The 21143-nt window shown below is 35.1% G+C and overlaps 1 long non-coding RNA gene across 2 annotated transcripts in view; it reads left to right on the plus strand.

Moving 5' to 3' along the window:
* The window catches only part of LOC150095549 (uncharacterized), a 108411-nt gene extending 94193 nt beyond the window's left edge, over window positions 1-14218 (plus strand). For both annotated transcript variants that reach the window (XR_016550088.1, XR_016550087.1), the window contains 2 exons: window positions 2805-2843; window positions 13372-14218. This is a non-coding gene — a long non-coding RNA (uncharacterized LOC150095549). The remainder of the gene's footprint in view (window positions 1-2804; window positions 2844-13371) is intronic.
* The last annotated feature ends 6925 nt before the right edge of the window (window positions 14219-21143 follow it).

The raw sequence follows: 21143 nt of genomic DNA on the forward strand, positions 1-21143 counted from the left end.
ATCTTTTGTTAATACCGCACTAATCATATGCACATATCTTTACTGGCCTAGTACCATGGCTGTCTGTTCATTAGTCATTCGTGAAGGATTGTTCATTAAGTATCTCAAGTCTTGTAAATTACTACTCATTTTTGCTTGAAATAATGGGAAAGCAGATGGTGCTAATAATAATCGTATGATGATACACGGCATGAGTCCCCTTTACGGGGAGGTACGGCACCATCTCAGTCCCCCCAAATTTTATCCGGGCTCCGGAACCGGCATAGCTGACGAATCAGACCTGTGGCTGGGCCAGTATTCCTGACTGTAATCCGTGTGTGTTCACTGGACCGGTTTGCCCCTGCTTGCGGGATGAAAAACACCAGATAAACTGGTGGAAAAAACTCTGCCGTCCACGCCCAAGACTGGCTAACTTGGCTATGGCTGAGGAATATCCTTACGCTCCTCGCGTCGTCGACGGGAATCGAACCTAGGACACTCCTTCCCCAGGCATATGGTTGCGAAGCGCACAGCTACTAGGCTAACCGCGCGGACAGCAGATTTTTTGGGTAGGATGCACACAAGGAAACTGCTCTCTAGGCAGGAAATAGCAATTGCAATATTTGCGGGGATTTTACGAAAAAAATTGAAAACTTTAGTTTCCGAAAATCAATGTAAAGGAAATTTGCTTTTATATCTAATAAGTTAAACATATTAATTGACAATAAATACTTCCAATCCATATTTTAATGACTTACGATTTAATAAATTCCAAATACAAATACACTTTAGAAAACGGATACGTTCTTTACAAAACATGAAAAGATATATAATCAAAGGCATCCAAATGATGGTAAAGGAGTCACGCCACGGCGTGACTTTACCATCATTTGGATGCCTGGCGAATAATGCAACAACTGAACTGGACAAAACTTGTACATCAGCATATCGCGGAGATATATCGATGGCTTGGAAATAGGATGTTTGTTTCTAATTTTCTTATTACTTATTATTATGAAACAGTTGGTAGAGTTTAATTAATTATTGCATTTTTATTTGGTATAGCTGTACTTAATAAAATTGTATTATATTAAGTTAAAATATGTGTCAGTGAAGATGTTTGAAATGTATTTTTTTATTTAATTATTTTTTAAGATGAGCCCTGGATCACGTGCCGGAAAAATGTCATTGGCGTGCCACGTTTGGCAGGCATGTTAAGGGTTGTCCACCCCTGCTCTAGACTAACCATATACAGTGCCGGATTTACGTATAAGCTAAAAAAGCTACAGCTTAGAGCCTCAAATAAAAAAAAAACAAAAACACCAGCTGATGTAATTTAAAACAGTAGGGGACCATATATAAAGAATATAATAAATATTTTTTCAACGGTTTCGATAACGAGCCAAATGATATAAATGTGTAACAGATTAGAAAAAAAAAATAATGATGAATCAGGCATTTTAGGGTAAAAACGAAATCATGTTTGTTAATTTTTATACACTGCATAAACGCATCAAAAGGGTTAAGCAAAAATCCTAATATAATAGAGAAGCACAGAGATAAGCAAAATTAGAAGAAAAAAAAAATTAAAAAAAAAAAAATACGTTTCCGCAAATGTATACTGACTATGCCCACTCGGTCCGGGTGCATTGCACCCACTGCACCTCCGAGATGGCTGGCCCTGAACACAAGCCTATCGTAGAATTCTTATACGGCAGCTTTTTTATTAGTTTCGCATGTTAATCAACTGCCAAAGATTTTTTTTTCCTAGCTCACCAAGTTACAAGAACCACGTGACCTCACTGGTAGTACTATCATGAAAATTTTATTCTTCGTGATGACTGAGATCAAAATTTTAGCTTGTATTACTCCGTCCATGTTTCTGCACCTGGGAAAATAGGAGTAGACTAAGTTCGGACAACGTACGAAGTGAACTGAAGGCGGTTTATATACGTATAGATACAAAACAAAGCTCTTTTCAAAGTTTGCATACCTGCAATTTAACTTCATTCAATTTCCAATGAATTTAACTTCATTCGTATTTCGTGTTGGTCAATTGTTTTCTTTTAAAAATGTCCACAAGACTAAAAAATTAATACTAGTAGCGCTTTTACATTGGGATCGCTTATATTAAAAAAAACTTCATTTTTGGATTCGACTCTATCAGTAATGGCCCGCAGGGAATCGACAAAGTTTGCAGTTCCACAAAATGATTAATAGTAATGTGGTTTTTATTATTATTTTTTTAAATAAAAATATTCTTTGTCCAGTCTATAACTACTCGACACGGCCGAGTGGATTTGTCGAACCTTACTAGTAACGCACCCAGGGGCCTGGACCCCCCCCCCCCAAAAAAAAAAAAAAAATTAAAAAAAACACTAAAAAAGTTTAAAAAATCTTTTCCTAATTAATCCCGGAGCTGTGAACACAAGGCGAACATAGTAGTGCTCGGGCTGACCGAGCGCTACTTCGTTTGCCCGCGCTGGCCAGAGGTGTCATGTATTAGCGATCGCTGCAGATGCTTAGTCATAGGTCATATGCAATAGGTAGTGTGTATTCTCAAATCGTCTACTCAACTCGCCCCCCCCCTCCGAAGATTAAATCCTGTGTGCGCCACTGAACCTTACTAATGGGCAATATATTCTTCATGTAGACCACTCGTAAAAATAAGTTAGCCAACAGAACTGTACTGCCATACGAAAATGACTACACCTCATTTTTTAATTTATTTTTTAACTAGGAATCTATATAAAATCTTTAGGAATAGTGAGGAACTTAAATTTTTAATATAAGTTTAATTTTTTTTTAAATTTTTTATTTTATAGATGTAAAAAACAAACAAAAAAAACGAAGAGATACAAATGGTATGTATGAGCTTTTGCATTTCATTTTAATCAGAGTATTATTTAAAAAAAATATTGCAAATCAGTTTTGTATTTTGTATTTATATTACTATGAATTAATTCAGAGTTGGGCAGAGTGAAGGAATTAATAATCGTATGATGAAATTACAATGAAAATAGGCAGAAACATTTTCATTGTTTCTGCCTATTTTCATTGTCTTTTTAATGTTGACCTTCATACCATATCTATTACAACAGTTATTCAATTTAGTCAAGGAATCTTGCAGCAGATTTATTTAGAAGTATAACATTGTCCACATAAAGCAAAGAGCAGACATTAACATCTCCAATTCTGATATTATGTTTAATACCACTTTCCTTCATAATGTGATCCATATAGATAATGAATAACAGAGGGGATAATGTACATCCTTGTCTCATACCAGATTTAACATTAAACCATCTTCCTGTACTTCCTTCAATTCTAACTGCTGACTTACAACTCAAATAAAGACTAAGTATTGCTTGATATAATGCCCCATTGACACCATATAACTGTAGCATATTGAATAGCTTCTCTCTTGGCACCTTATCATATGCCTTTTCCAAATCGACAAACCTTAAATACAGATCTTTGTTATATTCCATTGCTTTCTCAACTATTTGTCGTAAAGTGAAGATATGATCCTGACAGCCTCTATTTGGCCTGAATCCAGCTTGTTCTTCACCAAGCTTTTCTTCCACAATTCTTCTCAACCGTTTCTCAAGTATACTTGCATAGATCTTGCCAGGAACACTCAGTAGGGAAATACCTCTGTAATTCTCACATTCAGTTTTATTTCCCTTTTTATATATGGGTACTATGAGAGCTCTAGTCCAATAATCTGGAATTCGTCCCTCTGTCCAGGCTTTCTGAACTATGCAGTGCAGCCACTGTAAGACTTTTATACCACCATACTTCAGCATTTCTGGTCGAATATCATCTACTCCTGCTGCCTTTCCACATTTCAAGCCTTTGATGGCTTTTTCTACTTCAAGTATGGATATGTATTCCTGACTGCATGCCTGGTCAGTGTTTTTTACCACTGTGCTGTCATCACTGCTTGTTTCATTTAGCAGTTTTTCAAAGTAATTACTCCATACCTCAAGGATGTCTTTTTCTCCCGTTTTCATGTCACCTTTATCATCTCTAACTCCTTTTACAGCACTCTTTCCTCCATTGCTAAGCTTCTTCAACAACCTCCAGAATATTTTGCCACCTTCTTGATATTTATTTTCTATATTCTTGCCAAAGTCCTCCCATGACTTTTGTTTAGCCAGTTTTACACACTGTTTAGCTTTCTTACATTTGTCTCTGTATTCTCTGAGCACAAGCTGACTTATTGCCAGTAACTTTTTAGTCTTCAGTTTACATCTGAGAGCTGCTCAACTTTTATTCGCTTTAAAACTTTCTTACATGTTATTCTTTTCAATATGAAATTCAATTTTATCCTGCTCAAGACTAAATAGTGATCACTTCCAATTTCAAATCCTCTGTACACTCTGGTATCCTGCACCAGGGAGAAAACATCACTATCAACAATAACATAGTCAATGAGACTTTTCTTATTCCTAGCCTCTTCTCTCCATGTGAATTTGTGCACATTTTTATGTTGGAACATGGTGTTAGTAATAACCAGCCCATGTTCTGAGCAGAAATCCAACAGATATTTGCCATTATTATTAGCTTTGCTCTTTTCTCCAAATTTTCCCAAAATATTTTTGTATGTCTCACAATCATTTCCTACTCTACTATTTAGATCCCCAACAAGGACCAACTTTTCCTTTTTCATTGTGTCAGTTGCTTTTTCTAAAGCGTCAAAAAATTCCTCCACTTCTACCTTAGTAGAACCTTCTGTGGGACCATAGGCACAAATAAGTCTCATTGTCCAGTTCCCCATTCTCATATTTGCCCACATTACTCTACTTGAGACTGACTGCCATTCAAGAAGATTAGCCTCGTATTTTGTGTTGAACACTATGGCTACTCCTTCTTTTCCTTGTCTGAATATAACATTTTGTATTTATTGCTCAGAAAGATCTCACCAGTTTTTGTCTTTTTTTGTTTCAGTCACCCCTATTATGTTGATGTGGTACTTATCCAATTCCTCAGCTAGCTCCATTTCCTTGCCATTCAGGCTTGTTATGTTGATAGTACCGATCTTTAACTCTGGTGATGTTGAGTTGGGGTGTGCTTTCAGGTTTGTTCCAGTAGCTGACTTTTCGCTGTTCACCCTGGTTCCCTGGCGAAAACAACGGGGGCCTTGTTTAACCGGGCGACGCCCCAGCCAGCATGAAATTTTGTCATGTTGTACCATCATTTTGTATATTGGTTCAAGCCAATAAGAATACAATTTGGTCGGCTAAATCCCAAATTTGTTCAGTATCCAGGTAGATACCCAACAGGGTCCATAACGAGAAGGTGAGGATTGGACATTATTTCAGAAGCACTGGTTGGTTCTCTGCATTCCTTTAAAGGCTATGTGGAGGTCTCCTCTCAGTTATACAGCTTTGACCTTTAAGCCACTTTAGGTCCCCACTGGACATATCCAACTCAAATTCATCTCTAACCTAAAGACAATCACAAACATCCATGCCAATGGGGGAATGCGTCATGTCCATCGATGGAGATGAAGTGAATTTTTCCAAGAGTTTTTTGTTTGATTTTTGTGGACTACACGAAGAATATTTCTCCTGATTGCACTGCAATTTTTTTTTTACAAATCTCATTTTTCTGGTTGTATAATTTTCTTAACACCAAATGTTCTCATTAAGTTCTGGTGACTGCATTTATGTACCAAATCTTGCCTACTTTCTTTAGTGATGCACCAACTTTCTAAACAATGACCTGATATGGGTTTCTAGTGGTATGCTAATTTATATTGGTGAAAGAGTGATATTAGCAGTGGCTATAATTAGTATTTCTGGCTTTTGTATTTTATCCTATATTTTTAACCTTCTTCTACGCATTATTCCCGCTTCCTATGCAGGGTCCGCGTGTTACATAGATGCGACTTCTTGTTAGTACTACTCCCAACCGACCCGTCACCTGGTCTGCCGCTGGGATATATATTTTTTTGACTGTAGAGGTGTATGTTCACGGGGCCGGTTTGCCTGCTTGCGGGATGAAAAACGCCAGATAAACTGGCAGAAAAAACCCTACTGACCGCGCCCAAGACCGGCTAACTTGGCTATGCCTGAAGAAGATCCTCAAATTCCTCACGTCTACAACGGGAATCGAACCTGGGACACTCCTTCCCCAGGCATATGGTTGCGATTTTCCTATATATTTAATTATATATAAGTTTTGAAGCAATAACCTCACTGTTTCATGGTAAATAGAAATGCCATTGAAGTGCTGCTTGTTTGGATATTCTAATTAACATATTAAAAGTCCTAAAGAATTTGAGTTGAGCTCCTGCTTGAAAAATTAAAAACAATTTTCATAAATAACTCACATGCAAGTTCTCTTACAGTAAAAAAAAAAAAATCATTACTAAATGGAAAGCACTCAGAATTCTGTAAGCTATAACCTTCCCTATAGGAGTGATGACTTCAGAGATTTTCTCTGAAGATTTCTCTACATTATAGTTTTACAGCTATTTTCTGAGTTAGTCAATCTTTGATGCATGGATGGAGGTTTTTCTCCTCTCAGAAATTTGGATTTTTAACAATGCATCTCCAAAAAATCAGCCACAGAACTCATTCATACAGAAATGTATGAGTGTTAGGATTTAGAATCATGAGATGGCAATTTTCTGCTGCAACCTTTCTTCTAAAATTATCTATAGCCACAGGCTCAGCTTTCAGTGATGGCTAATGGAGACTGCTCCATTAGCCATCACTGAACCATTAGAAGACAAATGCGAGTACACAAATGCTAATTAAGAGTTCCGAACATTGACTTTCATATAATGCACTGCAGAAATTCACTTTATCTTGGTGTTTGAGAGGTAAGGACTGATTGCCTGTTGATTTCCAAAGACTACTGCCAACTCCCTTTGGGGAGTAAAATGCTGTTACAGGATTTATTATCATGAAGATACTACACTAATATTGAAACATAACTTATAGAAGTATTGTGATTCACTGTCAAATTTAAAGATTTAAAACATATAACTGGCTTTTTATTAAACTACACAATACTTTATTAGCTAGGCTTTAGAAATTGTTTTCTGCTGTATTCACATTCAAGATCTTTTGTTGGATTTGGAACTCAATCACCATTGCCAGGTGAAGATAGCTGTCAACCAACTCTGGAAAGTTAGGACTAAAGTGTTCCATCTAATTGCTCTGGAGAATAAAAGGTGTTTGGGAACGTATTTGCTTATATAAATCATGTTTCAGTGTTAGTTTTCATAGTTGGAAATATTAAATAACCTTCTAATTAATGAAAAGCACTCATACACTGCTACAACAGCCTTCAGTCTTCTAAGAAAATTTTCCACTAGATTTTGGTATGTTGCTGTGGTAATTTTCTTTGAGGAGAGCATTAGCGAGGTCAGGCAATTCAGCTTGGCTTGCAGTCAGCATTTCATTTCATCCTACAGGTGTTTGATGGAGGAAGGGGAGGGGTAGATTAGGGTTTCTTCTGTGTAGGCCAGTCAAGTTCTTCAATACCCATCTCATCGAACCATTCCTGCACAGATCTTACTTTGTGAATGGGGCATTGTTGTGTTGATACAGGACCGAATTGCTGCCATACAAGCACAGAATACAATTCCCCATCACTAGAATTGGGGGGCAGGAGCAGTCTGAACTATAAAAAACATCTCCAGGTCATGATGCCTCCTCCACCAAACTTTACAATAAGAATAACACATTTGGACAGGTAGTTTTCTCCTGATCTGCCAAACTCACTCAACTGTCAGACTGTGAGGCATAATTCATCAGTCCAGAGAACATGTTGCTACTTCTCCAGAGCCCAAGGGCAGGAGCTTTACAATACTCCACCCAATACAGAAGCATTTCAGAATTAATTAGCAAACATTTAGGCATTTCCACCTCACAATAACATCACTTAGTTGATCATCATCATCATGCATATCAAGGATTTAGGCCTAGCATGGCCTGTTCCACCTTATAAGTCATCATTTAAGAGGACGTCCTGGTTTTTTTATGTTTATATTTTTTAATTTTTTCTATTACTGGTTCTTGGTTTAATTCTTTCATAATTTCTTCGTTTCTTTTGTGATCAAATAGGGTATACTTGCAGTTTTTCTCATAAACTTCATTTCTGCTGTTATTAATCTTTGTTTGTCTTTTTGTTTTATTGTCCAGATTTCGCTTCCATACATTAAGACTGGTAGGGCTAATGTATTGTATACTTTTAGTCTGGTTACTTACAGTTGATCAAGGCAGAAATTTCCCAAACTTGGTTCTTGCCGAAGTGGCATCTTTTAGTAGTGCTACGTTGAGTCGCTGAGCTATTTAGTATGGTCCATTTCACTGTTAATATTTGTCTATGAAGATTGCAAGACGATGTTTTCTTTTATACCTATATGAGCATAATTGTGATGGCTTCTATGAAAGTGTCCAGATATTTTTGATTAGACAGCAGTCTATGAGGCTAATATTAGATTAGTTAAATGCATGTTCTTTACCTAGTTTGTCTGTTTTGCAGGATAAAAAACTGTTTCCAGGACTATATGAGAGACAACATTCTTAACCCTGATTAGTATTTATTTGTATATACCTATGTGTTAGGGTCAATTTCACAAGTTGTGGGATTAATAAACTCAGTTTCATCTGGTTGGGGGGAGAAGAGTTATCTATTTGGTGACAAACATGGTATGGGGGGGGGTATACCAAATACTGTTCTTGTAGAGCAATAAGTCTGCAAAATGTTTTTATGAAATACTGCTTCGTTTAATCATTATACTCCAATGCACTTAAAAACACCTAATAATGATTGATGTAATGTGTACTTAAGTAACATTTGAATTTTTGTTCTATATATTTCTCACATGAACTTTAAAAAAAAAAAATGCAGTGTACAAATCTTCCATACACCCTAAGTATAGCCGATTTGCATTTGTATGTGAATTTACAAATGCTGTAGTTTTAAATTTATATATTCAATTGCATTTTTTAACATTACTATTTACATTAGGAAATGGATGATCTTGGGGGGTGGGTCTTGACAGCTACTGCATATTCTAAAGCCAGTTTTCAGGATGAAAAATCTTGCTATCTTTAACTCATTTTAGTTAAAAAGTTATAAAAGTTCTTTATAACCTAGTTGACAATGAAATCCACATCTTTCCCATCAAATGGCAAATGTGGTGTCCTTTCAATTACCAGGCTTGGTTGGCAGAGGAGATGGCATACACACTACAACACAGTTTGTGAGTTCAAACCATTGTGGGGGAGAAAGCCTCATATTTTATTTTTATTTAAAGTAGCTTGTACTTCTTCACTTTTATCATTGGCAACAAAAATTTCATTATTCTGCTATAGTGATTAGTTGCCCTTCTGGCATTGTCAATGCTACAGCATCAACTTATAACAAACTCCTCAACTTCTCCAAGACCACTTGTTTCTTCAAATTCTCAGGCTCTCAAATGCAGTTGAAAAATAGATGACACGGAGAACTTCAAATGCATTTAACAACCCATATTACAATTCAAGTAAATTCAATGTTTAGTGAAGATGGCAAATGAAATATTGAAATGAATAACAGAATATGCAATGCTGATGTGGTGAGGAACCAGTTGAATAAATTTATACAGAATAAGAGAAATTAGCCAAAACACTAAACCCATACACAGGATGGTGTTCAAACCAGTTTTAACTTCTTATTAAAAATGAAAATATTAGGAAGGAACTTGACATTGTTATCATTCAAGAATGCGTGAGTAGCATTAATCTCAGGTAGTGTGGTCACTTAAACAGAATGGGAGAGGAAAGGTTAGCAAAAGAAGTGTTTTTTGTTAGGATGGCAAGAAAAAGACCAGCAGAAGACCAAGATCTATATAGATTGATGCAGCAAGAAGTGCAGAAGCCAGAAATATAAGATCTGATAATACTGGAGTGGTGATAATTAATATACTAATTCAGAGAAATATTCTTGATGAGAGATTAATAATAATGTACACTAATCTTGCAGATGACAAACCACATGAATAATTACAAAATACCAATTAAAAAACAGCTAAATCTCTTTTTACATGGCTTTTTTAACACTGTATATTTTGATTTAACACAGTTCAAATGCTGTTTATTTTTAAAATTTCTATTTGAATTCAGTTCTGTTAAAAAGGTTATTTCCGTTATAATTATCATTTCCTAGGGGACCGCCCAAAATTCAAAATTTGAATTTTGGGGACCCCCCCACCTTCAATGTTTTAAATATCAGAAATTACTCTATGCTACAGAATGTAGACAATTGTGGCTACAACAAAAAAATCAATTTTTGTAATTAAGATTCTCTGAAGTTGGTTCCTGGAAGCAGAAGGGTGCTATGCTGATTCCTCAAAGTTAAGTTGGTTTTGTTATGGGAGGTCGCCTATATAAAGCTGCTTGGAAGGAGTTAAGCCTGTTTGCTAAACAATCATTTCTTGTTTAGAATTCGAAACACGTCTTATGTACTATTCATGAAAGTTTTGTATGCATAATATCAAATTAGTAAAATTAATTATTCTCTGATATTTTTGTTACATTCCCCATTAATCATGATGTCAAATAATTCAATTAGACAGAAGAAAAGAAAAGCTATTTCTTTAGAAACTAAGATCCAAATTTTAGATCGTTTAGCAGCTGGAGAAGGTTCATTATCCTCAGGGAAATATTTTGGATTGAACAAAGCTACTGTGAGAATGATTAAGAAAAATGAAGAGGCCATTAGAAAATCTGTTCTTTATGGAACAAATTTAGGTGCCAACTTGTTATCGTAAACGAAAGACATTATAAAAGTGAAGATGGAAAAGGCCCTAGTAATGTGGATAGAAGATTGCTCACAAATATACCTTCAGCCGGAAAAGTCATCATCAAGCAGAAAGCATTACGGTTGTACAGATTCAGAAAAAGGAGCTGACAACATCAAAACAATTGTGATTTTTCTGCAAGCATAGGTTGGCTTACAAAATTTCTCAAAAGATATGTGCTTCATAATGTAAAAATAAAAGGAGAAGCTGCACCTGAAGATGAGCCGGCAGTGAATTTCTTTCAAAACTGTCCAAAATTATTGAAAATGGTGGCTACACATTCCTCATCAAGTTTGGAATGTAGATGAGACCACCCTTTTTTGGGAAAAAATGCCAAGTAGAACTTATCTAGCAAAATTACAAAAAAGTGTTGGTGGCTTTAAAGCAGCTACAGATCATGTGACTATTATTTTGCAGCAGTGCTTCAGGAGATTGTATGTTAATAACATACATTGTATGTATGTTATTAATTGATCCCTAAGATTGCGGGCAATGAAAGGTGTGGATTTTAACACATTACCAGTGTCCTGGAAGACAAACGAAAAAGGTTGGGTTACAAAAGAAATTTTTAATTAATGGTTCCATCAATGTTTTGTTGTAGAAATTAAATAGCATTTGTTGGAAAAAATCTGGACTTTATAGAGTTGTATCGATTATAGACAATGCACCTGACCATCCTGTTTTAGAACACCCAAATGTGGAATTTTGTTTTCTTCCACCTAATAACAACATCCTTAATACAACCACTAGACCAGGGTGTGATCGCAACCTTCAAAACTTACTACATAAGAAGAACATTCTAATACATTTTGGATAAACTAGATAAGGATAATTTACTGACAGTTATTAATGCGTGGAAGAAATTTTCTATTTTGGATTGCATCAAACTTGCTAAGTTGGGTTATCAGAATTGAAACTATCAACTTTAAATGCATGCTGGAAAGTTACTTGACCAGAATGTGTGAAAAAAAAAAGAAAAGAAAAATCCTGTACCTTTTGCATACAATTGAATATCCCAATATCATCAGATTAGCACATGCAGTTGGCGGAGAAAGATTTGATGATTTTTCGTCTTCAAATATTGAAGACTTGATGGTTGACAAGATTGTTAGTGATGACGAAATAATAGAAGCTGTCCTTGAGAATCTCGATGAAAAAGAAAATGCAGGATTAATTAAAGGGCTTCAAATGGCTAGTAAATTGCAAAGTAATTTTCTTCATGATCCAAATACGAACAGTTTAAACGTGAACTGAAGTCATGTATGGTGCAATATAAAGAATTATACAAAGATCTAGTCAAAACTGGATCTCAACAATTAATTACAGAGTTCATGGTAAAAAAAATCAACCTTCAGAATTATTGAAAATTACGTTTCGCCGTTGCAGTATAAACAAGATGGCCAAAGTGTTTCAAGTGATGGAAGTAATTTAATTCCAGTCTCACACAAAATAATGTGGCTACTGTCAGAAAGTGACAGCAAATAAAATTTAACTAATAACATATGTATTTGGTATGTTATTAGTTAAACATACCAAATGTGTGCAGGTGTATTTGGACCTTTTCAAATTTATTTTTATTAGCGACACACTATTTTCTTTAAGAAAGATACATATGTATATACTTTAAATAAGTATTTAAAATAAAAAATATTCCATTAAAATTAAATAGTTTTATTCAATGATTTTCATGTTTTGTTTGAAAATAACTTATTGTTCGTATCAGGTTTTCACATCTGGAACCATTCTTCTATTTTTTCATATGCACTGTAGTCTTTTCTACACAGTTTTCATTTACACGTTTTTTTTTTTCTGGAACCAATCTACCATGTAAATGGAGAATTGGGTGTATACTGAACAGTTACAACAGCTGAAACTAATAAAAAATAAAAAAATAATAAAAAAAAAAAATCAGCTAACGCATTTTATTCCCTCATAGGGAGTAGGCGAGGCCTTTATACCCTACCTAGCTTTTGGAGACTGAGTGGGCAGTTCAATCTCCATCGGTAGCCAATCAGAGATAGCTGGCCCATGTCTATCACTAATTAAAGCAGCCACCGATGAAGAGGCTGGTAAACAAGTGCTGCCATCTCTTGGTACCTAACCCTAACAAGATATCTTACTGTCTAAAATAATGTGGGTACTATGGTCGATTATCTTGAGTTTCCGGAAGGAAAAACCCGCTTGCCCGTTCCAGAGATCGATTAATTCGGGAACCAGTCAAAGAAAGGCTTAGAAAAGGTTCCTCCAGTTGGCGACTAGACTTGAACTTAAGTCTAACTTTGAGCGACCAAGTGCCACTTCCACTGAGCTACACCCTCCGCTGAAACTAATAATGTCATTAGCTATCTACAGACAGTATTGTAGTTTCAACCATTGCTGTGCTTGCATACATGTATTAAACAATGATTGTCTCTACAGGCATATGAAAAGGCTTGCAGCAAATATCTAATCAAGCAATACGAAAAATAACTCTTTTGGTGTTATTTATTTTAGTTGTTTAAAAGATTAACTTCTATTACAGAACCATTAATGTAAGTTTTTTTTTAATTATATGTTTCAATGGGTTTTTTTCCCTCTTTTTACAGCACCACTTTTAGGAGGACATCATGGTCAAGAGCATGTATACAGTGGGCTCTGTACATGAATACCAATACTCATGTACATGAGTGTTTGAACATCATGTACACAAAATACAACCAATATTATCCTTAAATGTTGAAAAAAAAAGTTGTTTCCCATTATGTTACCTGCAATTCTCCTGTAGAATGTATATATAGATTATAAACTGTATATATATGGATTTTCAGTAATTATTCAGATTTTAAGATGAATCTTCAACTCAGAATGTCCATAACCTAAACTCTTACACCCTTTATTTTCTTTTCAGATTAATTTCTGTGTAGTCATTTTGAGATTCTGTATCTGTAAAGATACTTTTAATTTTATATATTTATATTTAGTTTTTAAAGAATTCATAAGGCATTTTTAAAATATAGAGATTCAAATGATTTTACTTATTTTTTTTAAACACCAAGACTAAATTTTTATAAGATGTTACAGCCAGAATTCTCAAATCTGTATGCAAAAAATGTTGCCTATTTGGCAAAATTTGCGCATGTCATGATCCCATATTACATAATATAATTAAAAAAATCTGCAAGCATGTTAATTTTTTTAAATTTAAATGTATAACTTGATTTTTGTTTTGATTTAAATGTACATCATCATGTAGTCTACATTGATTAATATTGTATATGTATTTAGGAGTTGTATTAATACAAATTACAACTAATGACTATCAAAATACTTGAAATTCTGAACTCAACATGTGTATATTGTAATTAGAATCATCACTTCACTTTCACTTTTGTATTTCAAATCAAAAAATAATTTTGAATTTTTGGCAGTAATTAATAAAAATATTACTTTTAATGTTGTTGAAATTATTAAAGTATACATCACTCTACACAATCCTATTCACTGTTTAGAAAAATTTTATATGATATTTTTTTACTGTGCGCATAATAAAGTTCATATAATACTTTGTGGGAAGGTCACTGAAAGTTATCTGGGTGCAACAGTTATCTGGAAATTAACTGAGAATTGCTATGGGAATGAAGATAGCGACTCAGTAGGCTAACAAACTTCTACTTTAGGAAGATAAGTATTACAGAATTGAAAGTGACAAATTGGGAGTAGATAATTCTAGTGATAAAAAACAGCTGCCTTTTGATGAATGAATCAGATGAAGAGTATTCTAACAAGTAGGATTCCTACTTGTTTGAATCCTCTTCCTCTGATCCTCCTTGCTATTTGATTGTATATTAGATCAGTGTTTCTCAACCACCAGGCCACGAGAAAGTCTCCTGGAATTTATCATTTTAGTTTTCTAAGCATTTTTCATGAATAAATATTATTCTCCTCAGAATAAATATTCTGAGGAGAATAATATTCATGAATGTGTTGAAAAGCTCAAACCCAGAACACCAGTAACCTAAATAACATTTGTGTAACAAATGTTAGTGACCAAGTCACGTATTTTTAAACATGGAAGTATTCATGAATTATCAACAATTTTTACACATCTAAATCTCTCAACATTTGGGAAAGGGAATGCCGCTGTTTATGACCGGTCATAAAAATTGCCTGCAAGCCGATCTGTTCTCAAAATTGAATGAAATAACATTTGTGTTATGTCAGTGACCAATCAGCAAGGAAGTATAAAGACAATTTTTCCACTGAAATTGAAGATCAAGGTAGTTTGTATTTGGTTCTCAAATCTAGTAATACTGAACACTGTTTCTTCACAAGTTCATATTACAGTGTGTAAGTGCTTGTTTCGAAACCAGAGTGCTGTGATTTTTTAAAAGTAATAAGCCTACAGATTTAAATTTTAATATGAATAAGAGATAAAGGACTTTGTTTAATTTTGGTCTTAAGAAACCTTGTATTGAAGGTGTTTGTGATGCAACAAATAGTGATTCATCCACCTCAAGCCTACAGGGGTGATCTCCAGGATGTACAAGAGGGGGAAACTACCAGCACACAGGAGAAAAAAAGTCTGCATTCACATGTAAGTACTTATAATAATATCATAAATTTTTGATGATCAGAATGGGATATGTCAGTGAAAATTGACATTAGCACAAATTAATTTAATGATGTTGGCCTGAGGAAACTACAATGTGCTACACGATGTCATTAGTCCAGTAATTGATAATTAATTTAAATGTAATTTATATTTGTCAACATGCTACACCATATACATAAGTATACTAATACTCTTTATGATTATGGCATAATTAATTATTAATACTTATGTTAGTTTAATGTATGAACTTTAAAAAAAATTGGAAAGGTTTTTACGAGTAAATTTGTTGGGACCAGGCCCTCGGTCTTATAAAAAAAAAAGAATTTACTGGGTCATGGTCTCACAAAAGCTGAGAATCACTGCATTAGATGGTTTCTGTATTATAATCATCATCATCACGAACCATGGGCTCACTGCCCGTTGATGTCCGATGCCTGCTTCACTATCTTCTTCCACCTTTCTTTGTCCAGTCCACAGTGTCGCAGTTTTTGTACACCCATTCCACACCAGTCTTTTATATCGTGTATCCATTCTCTGTATAGTCTACTTCTGTTTAAACCATCCAAAATACCAAACATAAATGTCTTTATCTTCTGGTCCTCACTCATTCTACAGATGTGCCCAAATAATTGCAGCTTCCGTTTTATAAGCTAATGTCACTTTCTGGTCAATACTGTCAAATGTTTTCTGAAAATCAACAAAGCAAGTATATATGTTTTTGTTTTTTCTCCTAGCTTTCTCTGCTATTAACCTCATTGTCAAAATCTGTTGAATTGTAGTCCTATCCTTTCTAAATCCTGCTTGCTCATCTGCAAGGTATGCTTCCAATTGTGTTCTCAATATGATCATCACCACTTTACCAAGGTGACTTATCAAGGCAATTGTTCTATAATTTTTACATTCTAGCTTATTTCCTTTCTTGTATAATGTTACTAATATTGATTTCACCCACTCCTCTGGTATTTTCCCTTCTTTCCATACTATATTACATAGTTGGTGCATTTCTGTAACCATACTTTCACCACCATATTTAATCATTTCTCCAGTAATGTTATCGTTACCAAGAATCGTGTTTTAGCCGTCCTATTGCTTTTTCTACCTCTCCTCTTAAAATGTCCATATCATGCTCATTACCTGGTGGTGATATCTGCTTCAATTCTTCAGTCAGTTTCCCAACGCTATCTGAATCTAGTTTTTCTTCATATAATTCACTGCAGTATCTTGTCCACTGCTGTACAATTTTTTCTTTATTCATCAATACTTTGCCTTTTTCATCTTTAATTGTGGTCTGTTTTGGTTGCCACTTTCTATTAATGGTTCTGATCATTTTGTATACCTCCCTTGTTTTATGCTCTCCATAGTACTGTTCTATATTGTTGCACTGGGCTTCTAACCATTTCATCTTATCCATTATGACTGCTTTTTTCATCTCATTATACTTTCTTCTATATTGCTCTTCTATTTGTTCTGATGTATCCCTTCTTATCTTCAGCATTCTTTTCTCCTGTACTAACTTCAGTGTTTCTTGTGTAATTCATTTCTTCTTGATCTTCTCTTCTGCTGGTACTGTTTCTTCAACTGCATCTTCTATCACCTTCATTACTCTTTTCACTCTTTAAATTCGAGTTTTTTTCTTTCTCCACAAGTTTCTCTTCTAACAGTGTTCTGTACCTTCTTCCTATTTCTGCTTCACTTATTCATGCTGTATCTCTTCTATCCTGATGTTGGGGTTTATATTTCTTTTTTAATTTCAACTTGATGTTTGCAATCACTAAACTATGGTACGAGTCTGTATTATAATGCTGACATTTAAAGCTATAGCAATTCTGTGTTAAGACTGATCAAGAATGTTATGTACGAAGGCTGTCCAATAAGTTATAAGACTATATTTATACAGAAAACAGATTACCTTTAATCGTCATCATTTACATGGTCTTTTTCGAAGTAACTACCATGAGACGCGATGCATTTGTCCCAACGTTGCGTCCACTTCTTAAACACATGTGAAAGTCCACTTTTTGAGAGTTCTTTCAAAACCGCCTCCGCAGCTTTTACACGTGCTTTGCTGCTTTCGAAATAGCGGCCTCTTAGTGGTTTCTTAAGCTGAGGAAACAGCCAGAAATCGCACGGTGCAAGATCAGGACTGTATGGAGGGTGTGGTAGGATATCTATGTTGTTCTTCTGCAAAACGTCCACTACACAACCAGCAATATGTGGCCTTGCATTTTCGTGGTGCAATAAGAAGCCATTCTTCAGCAATGGATGCTTCCTTTTGACATGCTGTACCATTGTCCGTAAAACATCCGCATAGTATGAGCCGTTTACGGTATTCCCAGGATCTACAGCATGTTGGTAGACAATGACTTCATAGTCAAAAAACATTATGGTCATAACTTTAACAGCCGATTTTACAGTTTTTGCTTTCTTGGTGGTAGGCAAAGATGGATGCTTCCATTCACTGCTTTGTTGTTTCATTGTAGGGTCATAGTGATACAACCAAGCTTCATCTGCTGTAATGATGCGTTTTAAGAAGTTGTCGCCTTCTTGTTCCAGTCTTTCTTTTCATTCTGTGCACACATCCACTCGATGCTGCCTTTTCCCCGGTGTCAAGAGTTTGGGAATCCATCGGGCGCAAACACGTTTCAGTCCCAAATGTTCAGCCATGATTGAGTGAACACTTCCCACAGAAATATTCAGAACAACATGCAGCTGGCGTCTGCGATCCTCCTTGATGATAATCGCTGCTGTGTTGATCACTGTCTCTGTGATGGACGTTGAAGGTCTTCCCTCACGTTCAAGATCTTCCACATTTTGCCTTCCTTCCTTAAAAGTTTTATGCCAGCGAAAAACACTTGCCCTCGACATTGCTTCATCATGGAAAGCTTCGCATATTATGTTAAAAGTGTCCGATGCCGATTTTTGCAAACGCGCACAAAATTTAATCGCATAACACTGTTCCAAGGACGCTTCCATTTCAACAATTGGTCGTGGCTCATAGGCGCGCTGAAACAAGCTTGCGTTTAGTCACGTGACACTGGCACATCAGCGCGTATATGCCATCTATCAACCTCTTTTGTTAATACAGACAGCGACATTTCTTTATTCCACAGAAATTAATATTGTGATGAGTGGTTTCGCGACAGTAAAATTAGTCTTATTACTTATTGAACAGCCCTCGTATATTAGATTGTGGGAATGTAACTATGTTACTTGGGGCTGTGATCTAAATAATTGTTTAATGGAAGCAATTCTAAATTAGCAAAGTTGATAGATTTAGTGGAGATAGATGATTTAAAACTAAGATTATTTTAAAGAACTAAAGTAGAATTTTTAGTATAGTGCTTCAGTTTAACATTAAATAATCCACAGTAAGATGGCAGCTCTTAGTGGATTCTCAGTGGACTATGTGCATGACTATTGGCTTTGACAACTAATGGAATCAGTTTCTCAGTATTCAGAAATGGCCTGGCAGCAAAGATATCATAAATATTGGCAGATCCATTGAGTTCAAGTAAAGTCATAAAATCCATAACATTTTAAAAATAAAATTAAGGAAAATTTAATGACAAATATGACAGTGCAGAGTTCAGATAAACCAAGAGCTATTATGTTCTCACTTGCTAATGAATGAAGCTTGAAAAATGAATATTTATGGTGTAACATGGATGTTCCTCTACTGAAGTGCATAATGGTAATTACACGCTTTGGTAGAACATCCATGACAGGGCACAGAGAAAGGAGAGATATTGCTTATTAGGTATGATTAAGACCACAAGATTATTCAAGACAGTCTGGTACAGCTCATAACAGTTGCAAAAAATCATTCAAGCCAGTCCAAATATGATTTAAAAGGATAAAATTTCAACAACTTGAAGAATTTTTTGTTATAGCTGGAGGATAGTTAATTAAAATGTTATGTTATTTTGATAATCTATAACACTGTTGAATGTGCTGATATTTTTTTGTGTTTGCAATATAAATATATGTTTAACAGCTATAATTAGCCCAGTAGGGTTATTAACGGGAAAGACATATGGATAACTGGACAACAAAATGCAGTTCAGAACAGAACACAGATTTGTGATTTTCATCTTTCTTTTTCTTCATTTGTAATCTTCTACCCACATAGATGGCAGACCTCTTGTATACATTAATATTGTGGGGAAGGCTAAGATAAAATAATCTCTAATGCAACCAATTGCTTCTCTCAACCAAGCCCATCCCACTTTCCCAACAAAGTGATCTATTTCTACAAACAGAACTGTGGCACATCGAGTAAGTACTGCCAGCTAATAAGCATATCTTTCATAGGTGGAAGAAATGGTAAATGACTTTCATCATGCAGTGAAACAGCACCACCTTATTTTTGAAAACCTGAAGTGGCCGGGCGTGCTGGTTTAGAATAATAGATCATTCCCTTGGAATTTTTTGAAATTTTTATGAGAAGCAATTCCTTATCTTGGCAATACTGCAAAACCCAAAAGACTTGGCATTCTTCAGTACTTTTTTTGAAATAATGGACTTTGAAACTACTCTTTAGGTGTTGACTGGCTGTAGAATCCAATGGCTTCCCCCTCCTTCCACTTATGCAATGTAGGTCACTCTTCACAAGCATAATGAACCACTAACTAGCTAAGGAGCTAGTAAGTCATCCATTTGATGATACAGCAACAAAGCAGTAGCCATACACAAACAAGATACTGGATATTCTCCTTGAATGGAAACAAATTCATTAGTCTTGCACTTCTGCAATCCATTCCTCTGCTATTTATGTAAGTTTCTGACACCACCAACCAGGAGAGACGGTATTAAAACTTAAGTGTTTTTCTGATCTGCAGTGACACTGCAGATCAGAAAAACAACTCCAACAAAAAATCATAAACACCAAAAGTACAATTAAAATCACACACACACACAAAGGGCTTTTTGTGTGTTGATTTAGTCTTGTGACCTTTTGCAATAAATATAATGGTTCCAAATGAGACATCTCTACTTCTTCTTCTTATAAAGCTCACTGGAGTAAGGACTATCATCATCCTACTCCACTCAAAACGCAAACCATTCCTCAAGCCTTTGTTCAACTTTTTTTCAGATGAAAGTTGTTTGTGGACTCAAGCATTTCTTTTCAAGTTTGGAGAAACAGTGCACTGTATCTAACAAAAATCAAAACATAATTCACAAATTACTAGACACCGACTGCAATCCTAGCTTTCCTGGTAAGCTAAGCTAAATAGATAGTCTCTCTGTTCTACTATAGGTAGGTTTAAATTCCACTGCAACATGGACACTTGCACTTCAGCTAACAGATGATTTTCATATCCTGATGTGGAACTATCACCTTTAGGTGGCTTTAAACATGATTTTTAAGAACAGTCTCTAAGGAGTTCCCAGATTACCTGATCCCTAAGGTATTCACACATACTATAGTTAATTTTTTTTTTTTTTTTTTTTTGTCCTTTCTTGCTTTTTGACTGTACATATAAAAACCACATAGCAAAAATCAGAAATGACAAAAAATAAAGAATTTTGGGATAGAAAATAATCAGTAAAGATTAAAAAAATACACAAAATTTCAAAATTTCAAAAAACTGCTAAATGAAACAAGCAGTGATGACAGCACAGTGATAAAAAACACTGACCAGGTATGCAGTCAGGAATACATATCCATACTTGAAGTAGAAAAAGCCATCAAAGGCTTGAAATGTGGAAAGGCAGCAGGAGTAGATGATATTCGACCAGAAATGTTGAAGTATGGTGGTATAAGAG

The sequence above is a fragment of the Typopeltis vanoorti genome, chromosome 20 (genome assembly GCF_054136105.1).
Source record: "Typopeltis vanoorti isolate ZY-2024b chromosome 20, IOZ_Tvanoo_1.0, whole genome shotgun sequence".
Lineage (NCBI taxonomy): Eukaryota > Metazoa > Arthropoda > Arachnida > Uropygi > Thelyphonidae > Typopeltis > Typopeltis vanoorti.